Raw genomic sequence first — 16,665 nt, 5'->3', positions numbered from 1 at the left:
ACTATCCTCAGAGCTGGCATGAACAAAATAAAACAACTATTTTGGTGAAATTCAAGTCCTGTAAGTGACATTAGGATTCTGGATTATCATAGTTTGTTCTCTTGATCTCTCTCTCTTTTTTTGGTTATTGTTTTGCTTTTAAAAAAACAAAAAACAAAACAAACAATCAAAAAAGCTTAATAGAAATCTAAACATACCCAGGGAGAGAAAACCTCAAAGAGTAACTGGTTTCATCATATTGGTCTGTAAGCAAGTTTGAGGGCATTTTTATTGATTGCTGATTAATATAGGAGGGTCCATCCCATTGTAATCAGTACTATCCCTGGTGGATCTTTGCTCTATAAACAAGAGAGCTGAGCATGCCAGAGGGAGCAAGCCATTAGTCTTCAGTTTCTGCCTTGAGTTCATACCCTAGCTTTCCTCAAAGGTGTAATCTGTAAAGTGAATAAACCCTTTCGAAATGTCCAGCTCCATCAGGAGGTACCGGGGCTGTTTTCTACATGACAGAAAAAGATCTCCAAGAATAGGAGTTCATTTTTCTTCTTGCTGCTTACTACCAGTGTTGAGTGCACATAGCTGCACATTTTTCTGTATATATGAATGGGTTCTAGCATAAATGAATATTATTTTTCATAATGTGTTCTTTATTACTCAGAAGAGAGGTTACATATGGCTATGCATTAGAGACATTTAGAAAAGAAAACTACAGCCTGAAATCCTTAATTAAAAAAGATGCAAAGTCTTCAACCAAAACTTCACATATCAAATCCAAAGGGGTCTTAAAAGGGGAATTACAACATGACTGAGTTTGATACCCTGGGAAGAAAGGGCATCAAACTGATGAATGTAATGAACCACATAAATAAAATGGAGAATGAAAAGCATGTAAATGTTGCAGTTGATACAGGAAAAGCATTGCATTAAATCTAAAGCTTGTGTATCTTAAATTCTCAAAAACAAAAGACATACATTACCTCAAAAAATAATGGACATGCAGACTTGTTCAGGATTATTGCTCTACTTGAAAACTTTCTGATGACCGGATATAGTAGAAACATTCACAGATTTCTAAGGCTATCCAGATTCTAAGATAAAGCAGAATTTTTCACAGGATCAAAAACTCTTTCTTTAGTGCCTACTAAGCACTTGAGTATCCAACAGCCAGAATTGTTTCAGAAGTGAGACTTTGCATTCAATCTTACATGATATACAGATACATATTATACATTTTGTTGTCTAGACTTTTAGTGTGTCTATTATCATCTCCAGCATTTTGCAGGTTCAAACTTAGAAGTGGAATTTGCTGCTACAACAAAGACTCTGACCATGGCATATAAAAAATCTGAATGTAGTATGTGTTTGTGTGTGTGGGGGGGATGCTGAAGTACAAGCAAATGAGTGACACGCTCTGGTATCTGGTTTTTGTCCTCCACATTATCTTACTTATTCACAAAGAGACTGGGGAATCAAATCTCATACTATCCTTTACAGATTGCTATGAGAATTGTGTAAGAAAAAACATTTTGATGTGTGAGCATGAAGTTCAAAGCAGTAAAGAAATAATAGATTTCACTGGTAGTTAAAAAGTTAGTGGATTACTACATTTAGGCAATGTGGCAATTTGCTCAATACAAGCACAAATCTACATTCAAGTGGCTCCTAACATTATTCTACCCCACTCTCTTTAAATTCAGCAGCCTCTATTTTTGTGCAACCTAAATTCTCAGCGGAAATGAACTTTTAGAAGCACACACATAAAAATACACAAGCTTTTCAAAACTCACCCAGAAATTAGATTTCAACGGCAGGTTTGAGGTCTATTACTCGGTATTTATTGAGATAGACGTATGATTTAAAATTGAGATGAGAAAGAAAAGCAATCATTATCCATCCATCTGACATGTCTTTGGGAAGCTATTATACATATCTCGTTATACTTTTTTACCATGCTATTTACTATGCTAATCCGGGCTCTGTGAAGTTTGAGATATCAAAAAGATTGCTTAAGCACATAGAATACACCAGAATAAATCCATTAAGATACTTCATTTTAAAACTCACATTTACAATAAGATGGAGCTTTACATGGAAACACAAAAAGTAAAGGCAAACATTTGCCTTTAAAGGAGACGAAAAGAGCTGGACAGCATGCCTCCTTCATATACATCCTTAGATTAAAACACACTTGTAGGTGCCATAGTTTGCTTTCTGTTATTGTTATAAACACCATGACCACAAACAAGCTGGGGGGGGGAGGAAAACATTTATTTAAATTGAAGGTTACATTACATAGTCACATTACATTATCAAGGGACGTCAAGGCAGGAGCACAAAACAGGGACCTGGGAGCAAGAATTGGAGCTGAGACAATAGTTTACTCAGCTACCATTCTCCCAAAGGCTAGGTCCTTCAGCCCTGGCTGACACAATGCAGATTGGGTTGGACCTCCTACATCAATTAGCAATTTAGAACATGTTCCACAGATATGCTGCCAGGCTAACCTGATGGAAGCAATTCCTAAATGATGCCCTCCTCTCCTGAGGTCTGTCAAGTTAACAACTAAGATGGTCCATCATGTCAGTTTAGAATGCATTCATTGAGCAAGGAAAAGCCCTTATATGCATGAAAAATAACCAGGTTTTTTTCTATACTGAAGATATTTTTGATCCCTTAGCATTACAGTGTTTATCCTTGATGTCGGTGAGTTGAAAGGCAGAAATTTTACCTCTCAAATTAAGTTGTGTCTCAAAGCACATATTCATTTTTGTTTATTTATTTCAATGTGTGCATATATGTGTGAGTTTGGGCACATGAATGCCATCATGAGCATGTGGAAAGAAGATGATAGCTTTTTGGGGTCATTATTCTCCCACCTGATACATTCAGGGAAAAGAACCAAGGTTCTCTGTCTTGGCAGCAGGCACTTATGCCAACGAGGTCATCTCTCCAGACCTATTTTTTCTTCCTTAAAAAATTATTGAAAATATATTTAACAATATTTTGTAAAACATTTTAACTTTAAAAATAAAGCAGTACTATTTCCAACTTACTCCAACTTGGAGCAGAGTTCCTCAGTACAGATTGTAAACAGATCATGCTGACAGATGTATTTCTTCTTCAAATGTTACATTTCATGGGAATAGGTTTTTAAATAGGTGACTAATGTTTTTTGACAAGCCTGAAATTCCTGGAAATGTTTTATCCTTCACTGGAACAAAATGATTTAGTCCAAATCTCTAGGTCACGATACTCACAAGTATTTAGTGGGGGGGGGGGACTCTAAATCAAATTTGCTGACTTATTTTTAGTTGAGGTAAACATGCTTAGGTAGAATTTAGTAGCTATGTCTTATGTTATAAGAATGACTGATTAATCTGGGACTTTATTTCCTACCTTCAAAAGACTTTGTCTTTATAAAAAAAGAGTTTTCATCCCAGTGGTTAACTTCAGAATACCATGCACATGATCACATCCTGTTTTTAGGAGAGAACATGAGAACCAAACAGTAAAGAATATGGATGTTTCTTTCAGGTTAGATCTAGCTCATCTTCTAAAACAAAATTATGCCTTTCCTACTAATATTTCCTTAGTGCAGAGTGGGCAGCTAGTAGCTACTAATGTTTTCATTGAAAGTATACTGTGGCCTCAGGTTTAACACAATTTTGCATTACGGGAACATGGTAAGTAGTTAAGCATGCAATTTTTGAGGTACATAATTTTATATCTTGCTGCCACATAAGAGTAATGTAAGCTTAGTTCTTTACAGCTAATCTTCTTCAAAATCTCAAAAAGTACACACACTGTATCTGTCCAACAGCTGCCTCCAATGATAAAAAGTTTTAAATTATATTTCAAAAACAATCCAACTCTATTGCTATTGCTCAAAACTTATCTTAAATAATACATAATACTGTCAAATTCTACATTCAAGGAAATAAAACCAGGGATTATCTGCCTAAATTTAGGAGCAGATACTGAGATCCAGTGTTCATAATGATATATTCTGATTTGTTCATTAACCACAGATATCTCTGTACATTACATGAGAATCATTTCATATAACAACGTAACATTATTTTCAGAAAAATATCACCTGAAAGTGTCCATTTTCAGGATTTTATTCCATGCTGTTAAACCAATAATAAATGGTGTATTTCATTTTTGTACAACAAAATGCCAGTGATGTGATGAATATCACACAGATGGCTACTGGGTATAGAAATGGTATGTTTATGTTCCTCAGTGACAAAACCCTGAGATTTTTACTTAATGCTACTTAAGCCCAAACATTTATTTACAAATATGTAATACCTGCTGCACCTGGTATGGAAGCACATGTGAAAGAACAGTGGAATCTGCGAGGCCAGTCTTACCCTGTTGCCAAGGAGAAAGCATACCACAAGATGTGCTTTTCCATTTTACTAAACATAGCTTAATTTTGCAATATGACAATATGACTGTCTTTTCTAAGCCTTTTCATGGTTGTTTTTTTCCCCCTGCATGGACCCTATTCTATGAAAGGCTGCAATGTGTATTCATTTCTTGCTGTGTATACACATTAAAAATGTGTATCACAATAGTAACCACAATATTTTCCTCCATCCTCCACTTCTTTTTTTGTTCCAGCCAGCATAACTTTTGTTTCTTTTTCCTTAACTCTACCTTTCTCCTGTCCACTAGGATTACTGCTAAATTGTCTAAGTATCTTCAGGCACACAGAAGGCTGTCTGAGAGCTCTGAATGGTTCTTTTTGTGATCAGGCATTATTATTCATATTTCCATTACAGGTATTGAGAGGCTAACACTCAGAAGCTTAAAACACTTGTTTTTAAGCCATATGTGCGGGCAGGACTAAACCTACATCAGCCTAAAGACATAGCAGAAATTCTTCCAATCATACTTTAAGACACCATCATTCCTGTACACTCTATGTTCTGTGATTTAAACTCAATTTTCTTTTGAAATTTATTCTCCACCCTTAAATTTACATGTGGAACCAGACTGATGTTTTGAACTCACCATCATTTTGAAGCCAAGGAAAACAAGTATGAAAACCACATCTTCTATTTTTATCAAATGCCATGACCCAAAACATCAATGGGTTAAAGACCTTTTTATTGCATCTGCTTTAATATTCAATTTTGAAGAGCTAAAACTTCCAAACGTTTTTGTACACTTTGGTTAAAAATATGACTACTCATGCTGTTAAGCATCATATGAGAACAGGGCTTTGATCGTCCCACAAGCTACAGATACCACTTAGTATAATAATATAAGGAAATTATAACTTAAAGCTTACAAAGTTCACAAAATTTTACTTATAATTTCTTTTGACAATAATAGCTGAGTTTAAAGGTAAATATAGCAGAAAATTCATACAGAAACATGAATTTAAGTCAACATTCTTTGACTTACAGAAGCATCTCAGTTTCAGGAGGTCCCATTTATTGTCGATCTCAGTGTCTGTGCTAATGGTGTTATGTTCAGGAAGCAGTCTCCTGTACCAATTCATTCAAGGGTACCTCCCACTTTCTTTTCTAAGAGGTTCGGTGTGGCTGGCTTTATGTCGAGGTTTTTGATTCATTTAGATTTTAATTTTGTGCATGGCAATTGACATGTGTCTATCTGGAGTTATCTATAAGTCAGCCTCCAGTTATGCCAGCACCATTTGTTGAAGATGCTTTCTTTTTTCCATTGTATAATTTTTAGCTTTGTCAATAGTCAGGTGTTCATAGGTGTGTGTGTTAATATCAGGATCTTCCATTAGATTCCATTGGTCTATCTGTCTATTTTTGTGCCAATACCAAGCTATTTTCAGGATTATAGGTCTATAGTAGAGCTTAAAGTTGGGGATGGTGATGCCTCTTAAATAAAGTTCCTTTATTGTATAGACTTGTTTTTGCTATCCTCGGACTTTTGTTTTTCCATATAAAGTTGAGTATTGTTCTGTCAAGGTCTGTGCTTACTTTTAAAAGTTTTTCACTCACTTGAGCAACAGAGGATCCAAAATCCCAAACATCAGTACTTTAGTCAAACAACACTATAAATATTTATATTTTAGCACATATTACATTTTCTTCAAAGATCCCCAATTATGTAGTCATGTGAATAGAAATAAACAGAGCAGATGCAATTATTGTTCTACAGTAATTTAGATGTTAAGAAATTTCAGGCTCAAATCATCAAAGACAAAGCAGGGAGCATACGATGCTGGCTTTCTTGGAAGAGGTACTCTGAACTGACTTGGTAGGTGGTCACTCTGACATCATTGCAGGTGTTCAAATCTTTCTTTCCTACATTCACTTATGTCAAGGTACTTCGTTCTTCACCTTTATTGCCATTAGCAGAGCAAATTTTCATAAGAGGTCCTGCACAAATATTGATCTATAAAAACAATAAAAATGACTTGTGTGCTTCTTCAATGTTAATATGGTCAAATGGGTATTATGGAGCTTCCTAAAATCATAAACTTTTCCTTCTGTGTGTCAATGTAGGTCTGTAAATATCTATGCAACCTTTACATGGTTACCCAGTGCTCAATAAGTCCTTGACTTTCAAAAATATTATAGCAAATCAAAAAGGAACAAAGGAAACTGAAAGTTTTCACGAACATATTTTTAATTAAAAATTACACCTCTTTATTGGTTAAGGATTTTCATGACTTTAACATTAAGATAGCCATTTTTATAAGGATACATATTTACATCCTTGCATACAATTTATTCTTAGAATAAATTGCAGTGATAAAATTGATGTTTTAAACATTTAAAAATACCATAAATATCCCTTTCAATGCTTTCAGATGGTTGCAAATCCTAGCACTGCAAGGTAATTGGGTGAGATTGCACAGCATCCCAGGTGGATGCAGAAGATTTGATCAGGCCTTCAAGGTCATTCTCAACTAAAAGTAAATTAAGGCTACCCTGTGTTACACAAATGAGGTAAAAAATTAGAACAAAAATAAAAAGTATTTATACAATAAAGTAATTTTGTGAAAGTTAAGACAACAAAAACCAACTGCTTAAAAACAATCTGTACTTGTTAACTGGAGTCTCAAATTCCATTGCTACAGTAGCATTTAATTCACATAAAGTGAAAAGTGGACTAGCACCTAAGAACACAATGTCACAGAGGCAGCCTATACTGTAGCATAATGCATTTTCTTGAAGGGCCTTCATGCCTGAAAAAGAATTCTGTTGAGGGCAGTCTGAGATGGTGTGGCACTGATGTGTCTGTATCTATTTTGTCTTCAAGGCACTTTAAAGATTCAGAGACTAAGGGAGCTAGAGGCAGGAGGGAGGGCCTAGGCCCTACTCCAATGACTTGACAGATTTTGTTGATCCCTCCTGGAAGGCATCACCCTCCCTGTAGAGTGGGGGGGGGAATGGGATGGGAGGGTGGTTGGGGGGCATGGGAGGGAGGGAGAGAGGGAGTGGTGGAGGAAGAAAGGGAGGGATGAAGGGAGGAAGGGAAGAAGGTGGGATGGAGAGGGAACTGGGATTGATACATAAAATAAGAAATAAGTAAATAAATATTTTTAAAAAGTTAATTTAAAAAACCTTTTAAAAAAGATATCAGAGACATACTTTATTTTGAACATGTTCACATGCAAAACCTTCAGGCATGACACAAAAATGTAGGTAGTTTTACACGATTAATTGGTTGAAACTATGCAACCTCTATCCTGTCACATGACTAAGGTCCAGAAAGAGCTGTGGCCAGGGTTGGCTAATGCTGATGTTCGCCAGCTTCAGGAATCAGTTCCAGCTGCTTTTTCCATGTCTAGACTTCACACAGCATCCAGGAAGAGTCCAGAACTCTCAGCATAATGTTGTCAAAGTAGCAAGGAAAAGTAGTTGATCCCTTTACATCTTCTTTTGTTCTGTTCCTTGTCAGAATTCGCTGACAATCAGAATGGACTAAATCAAGTCATATGTTTAACTCTAAGTGAATCTGGTTAGTTTGGTACCATAATTAGAAATTTCATCCCAAAATCTAGTTTTGTCTCTATAATAAAAATGGAACAACATCATCTAACTGTATGAATTTTTCTTAGCTTAGGTAATAGCAAAGCTAAGCAAAAAGCAAACAAATAAGGTCACATAGCAGTTCAAGAATTAAGTCTTATTCAGAATTCCTTATATTTAGAAACATAAAGAATGTTTTTATATTGTGGAATAAATCATTCTGTTTTTTCACATTTTTCTTATTAAAATAATCGATTTGTAATGAGTATTTTAAAACAAGGATACTTATTATTTTCACTGAGTTTTGGACAGTAAAGCTGTGAAAAATTACATTATCAGGGCTGGAGAGATTGTGCAGCATTTCAGAATATATACTGCTTTTGCAGGAATCCAAGTTCAGCTCTAAGCATCTATATCAGGATAATCACAGTTCTTTGTAACTCTGAGTCCCAGAGTTGTCTCCAAAGTCCCTGCTGTCATATGCACAGACACATACACAGGCAAGTACATATACACATGTTAGCTTGTATTTTAAAAATAATATTGTTACAAGCAGGTTCCTCTCTCCCCCCGCCCTTGTCCCACAACCGCTCCAGCCCCAAAAAACACAGAGAGATGCTGTATTAGACATAAAGCTGTTAGGCTGTTATTAGCATTTCTTATTGGCTAGCTCTGTCTTAAATATTATCTAATAATCTAAGTGTTTTTATGTGGTCTTATCTTACCAGAGAGAGGGTCCGGAGTTGTTCTCTCTCAAGTTTCTACATGTGGAATCTCTTCCTACCTCTCCCTGAAAGCTCCTTGTCTCCTAGTCCTGCCTATCTTGCTTTCCTATTGGCCAGCAGTGATTTATTCATTACCCAATAAGAGAAACATATTTACAGAATTACATCTCCCATCACAATATTACCTCTAAATTGCAATAATTCAGGTTAGAGGTGTCATAATATTACAAGTTATAATTCCATCAGAAAATGTCATTATGTGAGTATTGGTAAGGTATTGATATGGAACATTGCAGTTTTTAAATAGTTCTTTTAAAAATTTCCAGTCATAAATTTATTTGGATTTTAATACATCATAAAATAAGGAACATTAATAAGTGACTGGATGAATGGCTCCATGGTAAGAGTGCTTGCTGCTCTTGGAGAGGACCTGGTTCAGTCCCAAGCATGTACACAGCAGCCTATAACTCAGAAGCTATGACATCTTTATCTGACCTCCTTGCATACATGTGATGCACATAAACTCATATAGGTACACACACAATGATATAAATAATAAATTTATATTAATAAATCAATAATAATTATAGTTTATCGACATTTTGTATATTTTTGATAGAATATGATGATTTCTCATAGTTGCTTATATTTTTATTCACTTTTAATAATGTTTAAAGAATTTTCAAATCTATATACACTGCAGTTAAAGTAACAGATCGTGACCAATTGGTGAAAAAAATGCCTGTATCCTAGACAGATGATACTGTATGCATGCATGGAAACAGGACATGGGGCCACATTTATACAGTTAGCACTGTAATTGTAAGTACCATGAGCAATAAAAGTAAATAAAGTCATGTTAAAATCCTTTCCCCAAAGAAATCAAGGGTAAGTCTATTGAAATGAAGACTTCTTGGTAGGAATAATAATCAATTACTTTATGTAGATATGAACTTCAAAGCAAAGAAAAATCTAGTAGGCATCACTCTAACTTAAGAAACTTTTGAAGAGAGTTTAATGAAGTTTCACAAGGTAATTTAGAAATAAATTAGCTCAAATGAGAGAAATTATTATTTAGCTTAAGGGTGATCTTGCTAACTAAGAAAATGAGAATACATGTGTTAATAAAGAGGGATATAGATATTATTTCAGGACATAATGAGTCATCTGGTGGCCTAAATGCTTCTTTATTTTTATAATTAATGTATTTTGAAATTTTGCATGTCTATCAATATCATGTAGGTGCTATATATGCCTCATCAAAATAACACACACTTGCACACACGCATGCACATACACATGCAAGCATACACACACAGAGACCTTTGAAGATAGACTTTTCCATGCAAAAATATATTTAGTTATTTTTATAATCAGACTAAAGTGTGAACAAACCAGTATTAAGGGCTGAAAATAGTGTCATTTTGAAAATATATATATTTGTTTGTTCTTGGTATCCTACTACATAATAAATTAGTAAGACAAAACAACAGAATGTACATTATCTGAAGAAAATGTACATATATTTGAAGTTAAGACCTAACTGGAGGAAAAAAATTAAAGTTTTAAACAATGACTACTATAAGGTAAAAGTGTTTCTTAAAGATTGCTCTCAAGTATACACACAGAATATCAGGAATGTTGTAAGACACTGAGAACTCTTTTTGATAATGAACATAATTGTGATACTTACCCTCTGATACTTCACTCTTAGAACTCATCATTCATATTAACATGCTGCAGTTCTAAGCCTCAAAATCTGTATTCACCCAGCATTAATAACTTTAACAGGATTTCTCAATCAACTAGGAAGACTAAGCGTGTGCAGGTATTCTACACAGTTGCGTTAGTTCCCATGTATTTTTGATGAGCTGTTGGAGGAGCGGGAGAGCTCTAGGCCTCATTGTGGAGCTCATTGTTAAGAGGCAAATATGTTTGTTTGTGAAATATAACGCCCAATCCTCAGACTAGACAGAGAAACAATCTCTTTCAATACAGAGTTCCAAGAGCCTCTGGTCAGGTCCAGTGACGAAATCACTGGTCAGAGCCCTGTATGCAGGGCTCTCTCCACCTCTGCAGCCTCCTCTTTGTGGGAAGCAAGCACAAATTCCTTGCTCAGATCCCTCTTGGCAGACCTTCCTGACAAGTGTTGCCACTTTATCACTCATTCTTGTCACCATATCCCCTAACACTTTGCAAAATTACTAAGGACCTTTGGAAGAACTTCCCCTGGGGAGCTGAAAATATAAATTTTTGACTCAGCTCTCTCTACTAAGAATGGGAAACCCACTGAGGCTCATCTGATTCTTGTCTTCCTAATTTCAGTAATAGCTCACAAATTAAAACAATAAAGGTTGTGTTTCCTTTCTCAATTTTATTTTTGAGATTAATATAATTACAATATTTTTTACTTCCTTCTCTTCCCTAAGCCCCACATACCTCTCCATACCCTCCTTCTTTTTTCACTAATTCTTACTGAATATATATGCACATACAGACACACATACATATACATTGCAACATACACATGTACACTCCTGTGTATTTGTGTGTGTGTGTGTGTGTGTGTGTGTGCATGTCTGTGTGTGGTGTCTGTTTGTATGAGTGTGCCTATGTATGGTGTGCATTTGTGTGTATGTGTTTGTATGTGTGTATGTTTATTTGTGTGTGAGTTCTGAATTATTACCTACTCAGTCTGTATAATATTACTTGCTTGCATCTTTCTTTACCCAGCTGACTATTTTTGTGAGTGCCTTAACATGAGTTGACAGAGACAACACCCATGGACATGTGGAGATGGATGAGGAAAGATCCAAGAGACCTCAGCCTTACACAAGGAACCTTTGATGACTGAGGAAACTTGTAAGCAGGAAATGTGATTTCCCCCCAAGGAAGAGCACACCAATTGGTTGTCCATTGCCAAGCAGTCAGAATGATTTTCATCATAGAATAGGAAAAGTTAATATGAATAAATATTCCTAATAGTTACAACCTCACATGGAGAACAAAGAAAAGGTGAGTCAAACAACTTACACCCTGGAGAGCTGTGCACTCTATCCAAAGACTTCCCTGACAATCTGGAAGACATGCACAGATGCCTGATTTGCAAGAATTTCTAGGATACCAAGATTATACTATATTAGTTACTGGACTTTTAGCCTGAGCGTGATTGCATCTGAATATGAGTTAGGAACCAAAAAATTAGATGAAAGCAGCTGAAAAGGCTTCCTGAGATGCAGGACATCTAGCCCAGCTTTCATCAGGCTGTCCATTTCCCCCCAGCAACAGCCAGAGAAAAATTAATAAATAAAGTAGATCAAAGAGCTTTTATCAAAGATGCAAGCTGATGTGCCATAACCTCTGTGGTGAGAAAGGCCTTGGCTGAACCTTGTGCTTGATCTGCCTGAGATTCCTGTTTACACTTGGCTGTGAGCAGTGGGGCCTCAAATAGCCATGGAGAGGACTGCCCTTGGATTTTCTCAAAGGTGGAAATGATACAGGAAAACTCGCTCTTTTAAAAGAATAATACTGACTCTTGATGTACTTTGGGAAAAGGTTGAAAAATACATTGTTTGTTCTTCCATACTCATTGGAACACTCAATTTTGTCTAACAATGTCTCTAACTCCTTCACATTGTGGGTGGTAGATACTTTCATTCACATACAGTTACTTGCCTTTGGGCAAACAGATAGAGAGGCAGCCTATGCAATGCCATCTATAAAAATAGCCCTTTGTATCTATTCTTAACTGAGGACATATTTGGTGACTCTTAGGAACTACAACTGCAGGCTCTAAATTCCAGCATGTTCTTATTTCAAGAACCCCTCTCTGAAGTGTCAGCATGTTCTGATTTCAAGAACCCCTCTCTGAAGTGTACTGACTTCCATGAGTTGAGCCACTCACTACCCCTCCCCCCAGTGCTAAGTGTTAGACATTGTCAAGTTCTTATGACGCCTCTGCCACAAGTAGTCAATTGTACATGAATATAAATTCACTTCCTATTTCAGCTGTATTCAAACAAATGGTGTTCTCCTATATCTCCAGCTCATTTACTGCACCTGCTCAAGGGAGAGCTGAACATTTAAATTAACTGGGACTCCTTTTATTTTTATTGAGTATGCTAATGTCTTCTGGGTATTGAATAATTTTTTGAAAAGATTGACTAGAAGATTGAAAGATTTCACATCTATTTCTGCCAGCTCATGATAAAAACATTTACAGTTCTTGCATGATCTCTTCAGTGGGACATGTGAGCCTCTCAGGGTTTGAGCCTCTGTGAGGACTCAAATTAGATTTTTATCAATTCCCACCTGGTAAATTTTCCAACATTTCTAGACCAACTCCTTGATTTTATTTTAGTTTTTATTTTTAGATCTATTCTCTTTTATTTATATTTTCTGAGTCTGAATACTTTTTCGCATATAGTACTGAACTGCTTTCACATAAGCAATAGCATTGAGTTCAATGGATAAATAGTACAATGAGGCAAATAGTTTTTTATGATAACATTATAAAACTCTCATGAAAATCTGTAGAGACTAGTCTGAAACTTTTATCTGAAAGTTTAGACTAATGTGCACTAAGAGAACCATTCTGAGTCTGATGGGAGATGCCATTATGAATATATGTTTCTCAACTGGTTAATGAATAAAGCACTGTTGGCCAATAGGAAAGGAAGATAGGAGGGACTAGGAGACAAGGAGGAAAGAGAAAGTAGGGAGGAGGAGTCAAAATGGAGAGGCTGGAGAGAACAGGATGGCAGCCAGCTCCCGGTAGGAAGACCATGTGGAAATACATAGATTAACACAAATGGGTTAATAATTAAGACAGAGCTAGCCGATAAGAAACTAGTACCTGGCCAACAGTATTATATCAAATACAGCGTCTCTGTGTGTTAATTGGGGCTGGCGTGGCAGCGACAAGACCAGAGGCAGGCAGAAAAACCATACTCCTTACATGAGTCTGCCAACAGAATAAATCTTTTTCCTTAAATATCCTGACCAATTATTACTGAAAAGTGCCCTGACACATTAAAGGACAGGATAAATTCCAGAAAAAGAATCTCAAAAACTACATAAGTAACTTATATATCTATATCTCTCTCTCTGTGTCTGTCATTTATCTATCCATCCATCTATCCATCTATCTCCATCCATCTATCTATTAATCCCAAATTAAAGTAAATATATATAAGAAGACCTTTTATATATCATTGTCATGCTCTACATGGTTTGAATGTATTCCATAAAACTTTTAAGAAAAGTTAGACTTTACTTGATGTAAATAACCTTCAAGGGAGAAAAATGAGACTATGAAGTGGTCTCAGTCTTGTTATATATTCACCTAGGCAAATGTGTCACAAGAGAATTGTCTAATTTCGACCAACAGTGAGTAGTTTGTGTGTTTTCATCATAAATAAATAAATTCACATTCACAAATGATGAATATTTTATATCATATAATTTAGATTTCTCCACCACAAATATACTACAAAACAACCAATTTCAAAGTTGAACACATATCAAATTGGATGATATAACCAGACCAAATCTTCTTTACTTTTTCTGTTTACTTTGGTAAATTCTAACAGCTAAATAAACTATTTCTTTCAAATAAATTCAGCCCACTTCTAAGCACTATTCATGCATTGTCTTCATAAGGATAAATAGGTAATTAGAGAAATTCAGAACTGACAGGAATGTAATGTAGAATATACCTAATATTGGTATCTTTAAACATAACTAGTTGTCATCTGGCTTGCTTATCAGCTAGAGCTGTATCCCCTAGATAATTTACTTGTTAAAACTCTATTTCTTTGCCAGCAAAGTTAATTTGCTAATTTGTGTGCAATAACTAAGGTTGAGTCCTGAGATCTCTGTTCTAAATAGAGTCTGGAGAGTTTTCCAATGTACTAACCCTAACCCTGAATTTATTACTTCAGTGGATGCTGGAATCACCATTGTCCTCAACCAACTCTGTCCCATTACATTTTTTTTTGTGTGTGTATGTGTGTGTGTGTGTGTGTGTATAACAGACATAATCATTATACAAATAGGTTAAGAGTATACTATATTTAAAATCCACACAGAGGATAAAAGTAAATAAAAATATTCCCTAAGCAAAATAACTCACACTAATTTGTTCTCTGTACACAGTTTGTCTATGAATATTTTTCTGTAGAGCCTGTGCTACGATCTGTTCCATAAATTGGGCGAAGGCCTAGAGATTGAAATAAAGACACAATACATCGGATTATTCCTTCAATGGCAATGTTGGAATGCCGAAGCTGTTTATTGAGGGGAAGAAATGGGCTTAATTACTGACTCACAGCACAGTGGAAAACAGCAGGAGTTTTAGGCTTAGCTCTTCCCCATCTGGTGAGTGTTGTTACGAGGTGTGTGTTACCAGAAGGGAAGAGTACCAATAACAGCTTTGGGGCAAAGAGTTCTGGCCAACAGCTTCAGGCTTGCTCAAGGTTCCTCGGTGGTCCATGCAGGGCTGTACATTATTCCTCTAGAGTTATTTTCCCACATTTACATTTTTATTGTTGTTTGAGGACCACTTATATCCATAAATAAAGAAAATATAGAATGAGGGCAATATGGGATGAAAATATAAGCAAAGTGCTTTGCATATATTAAAATGTCATAATGAGATTTCTGTGATAGTTCAAATATTTCGTTTTGTTTTGTGTTTTGTGTTTGTTTTTAAGAATGAGGTTAGATGAATGATTCAGGTAGGGTTTGCATTTAGAGGAACAAAAATAAATGTCCTCTGTAGTAGTGAAAATTTAAATAGTTTATTTCTGTATGTTCCATTGTTACATTGACAGGGCAACCTGCAGACCTTAGAATTCCAACATAAATATAATGCCAGAATCATTTTTTATAAAGTATAGAATAAAATAGATTCTTCTCAATGTTAGTGGGGATGTTTTTTAAAAAAGAAAAAAAAAAGGACTCATTAGAGGAAGAAACAAATAGTTGGCTTGTTGGCTTGGGGAGAAAGTGATAATCCAGACAGGTAGATGATATGGTTTCAATATGAGAAGCCACTTGGAAGAAACATCAATTCAGAGATCCTTGTGCTGCACTGTGAAATGAGAAAGATGATCCAGGATGAGAAAAAGCCAGCATCCATTTAGTTCCACAGTGGATGTGATAGGCCTGTCCTGTTATGTAGGAGTGGGTGTGAAGTGACATTCTCCTCAGTGTTTCTGCATGACACATTTAGAAATATGACATACTCACCCAGAAAAACGTCAAAAGACGAATGGCAAAACAAAAAACACTTGAAATGTCCTAATGATCACACATCACATTCCTTGATATCAGATTAATTTTTTTTAATAAATAAAGGGGGAGATGTTGAAAATCTGAATGAAAAAAATTAAAAAACATAAAATCTTTTGATTTTGTCCTATAGTCATGGGAATTAGTTATTAGGCATAAATCCCTTAGAACAAAATCAGTAACATTAAGAGAGATGCACAAATCCTAGTAATGATTGTACAGAAATCCTAGAGTTCAAGACAATGAACAAGTACCTGACTCTTAGGTCTAATAGAGGCTGTGTCTTCATAGCTGTGTTCTTCAGTGCTAATGAACGTGCTACTCAATTGGGATGTGTGTGCCATCGACCTTAACACGGTGTTAGCTGTACAATCTACTGAAAGAGTGATTCCAGTCATAAAGCCTGCATGAACAGCAAATGTACCACAGCTGCAAAGAAATAACAAGCTCTGACAGACCTGGACTCAACTTTTCTTTCACCAAATTAGAATAAAGATCTCTTTCAAGTGGAGACGTTCTAAAGCTGAATGAATATGATTCAAAGAGAATATGTGTTTCATTCTACACAATAAGCAAGGAATATTATCATTTCATTTTTTAAAAATAATTACGTATAAGAAGGGATGGAAAATCTGTAATATAATTATAATATGTATATTATAATTTGTACAATTATATAA

This window comes from Phodopus roborovskii, unplaced genomic scaffold, assembly GCF_943737965.1.
Source record: "Phodopus roborovskii unplaced genomic scaffold, PHOROB, whole genome shotgun sequence".
Lineage (NCBI taxonomy): Eukaryota > Metazoa > Chordata > Mammalia > Rodentia > Cricetidae > Phodopus > Phodopus roborovskii.
This window is presented reverse-complemented; position numbering follows the sequence as displayed.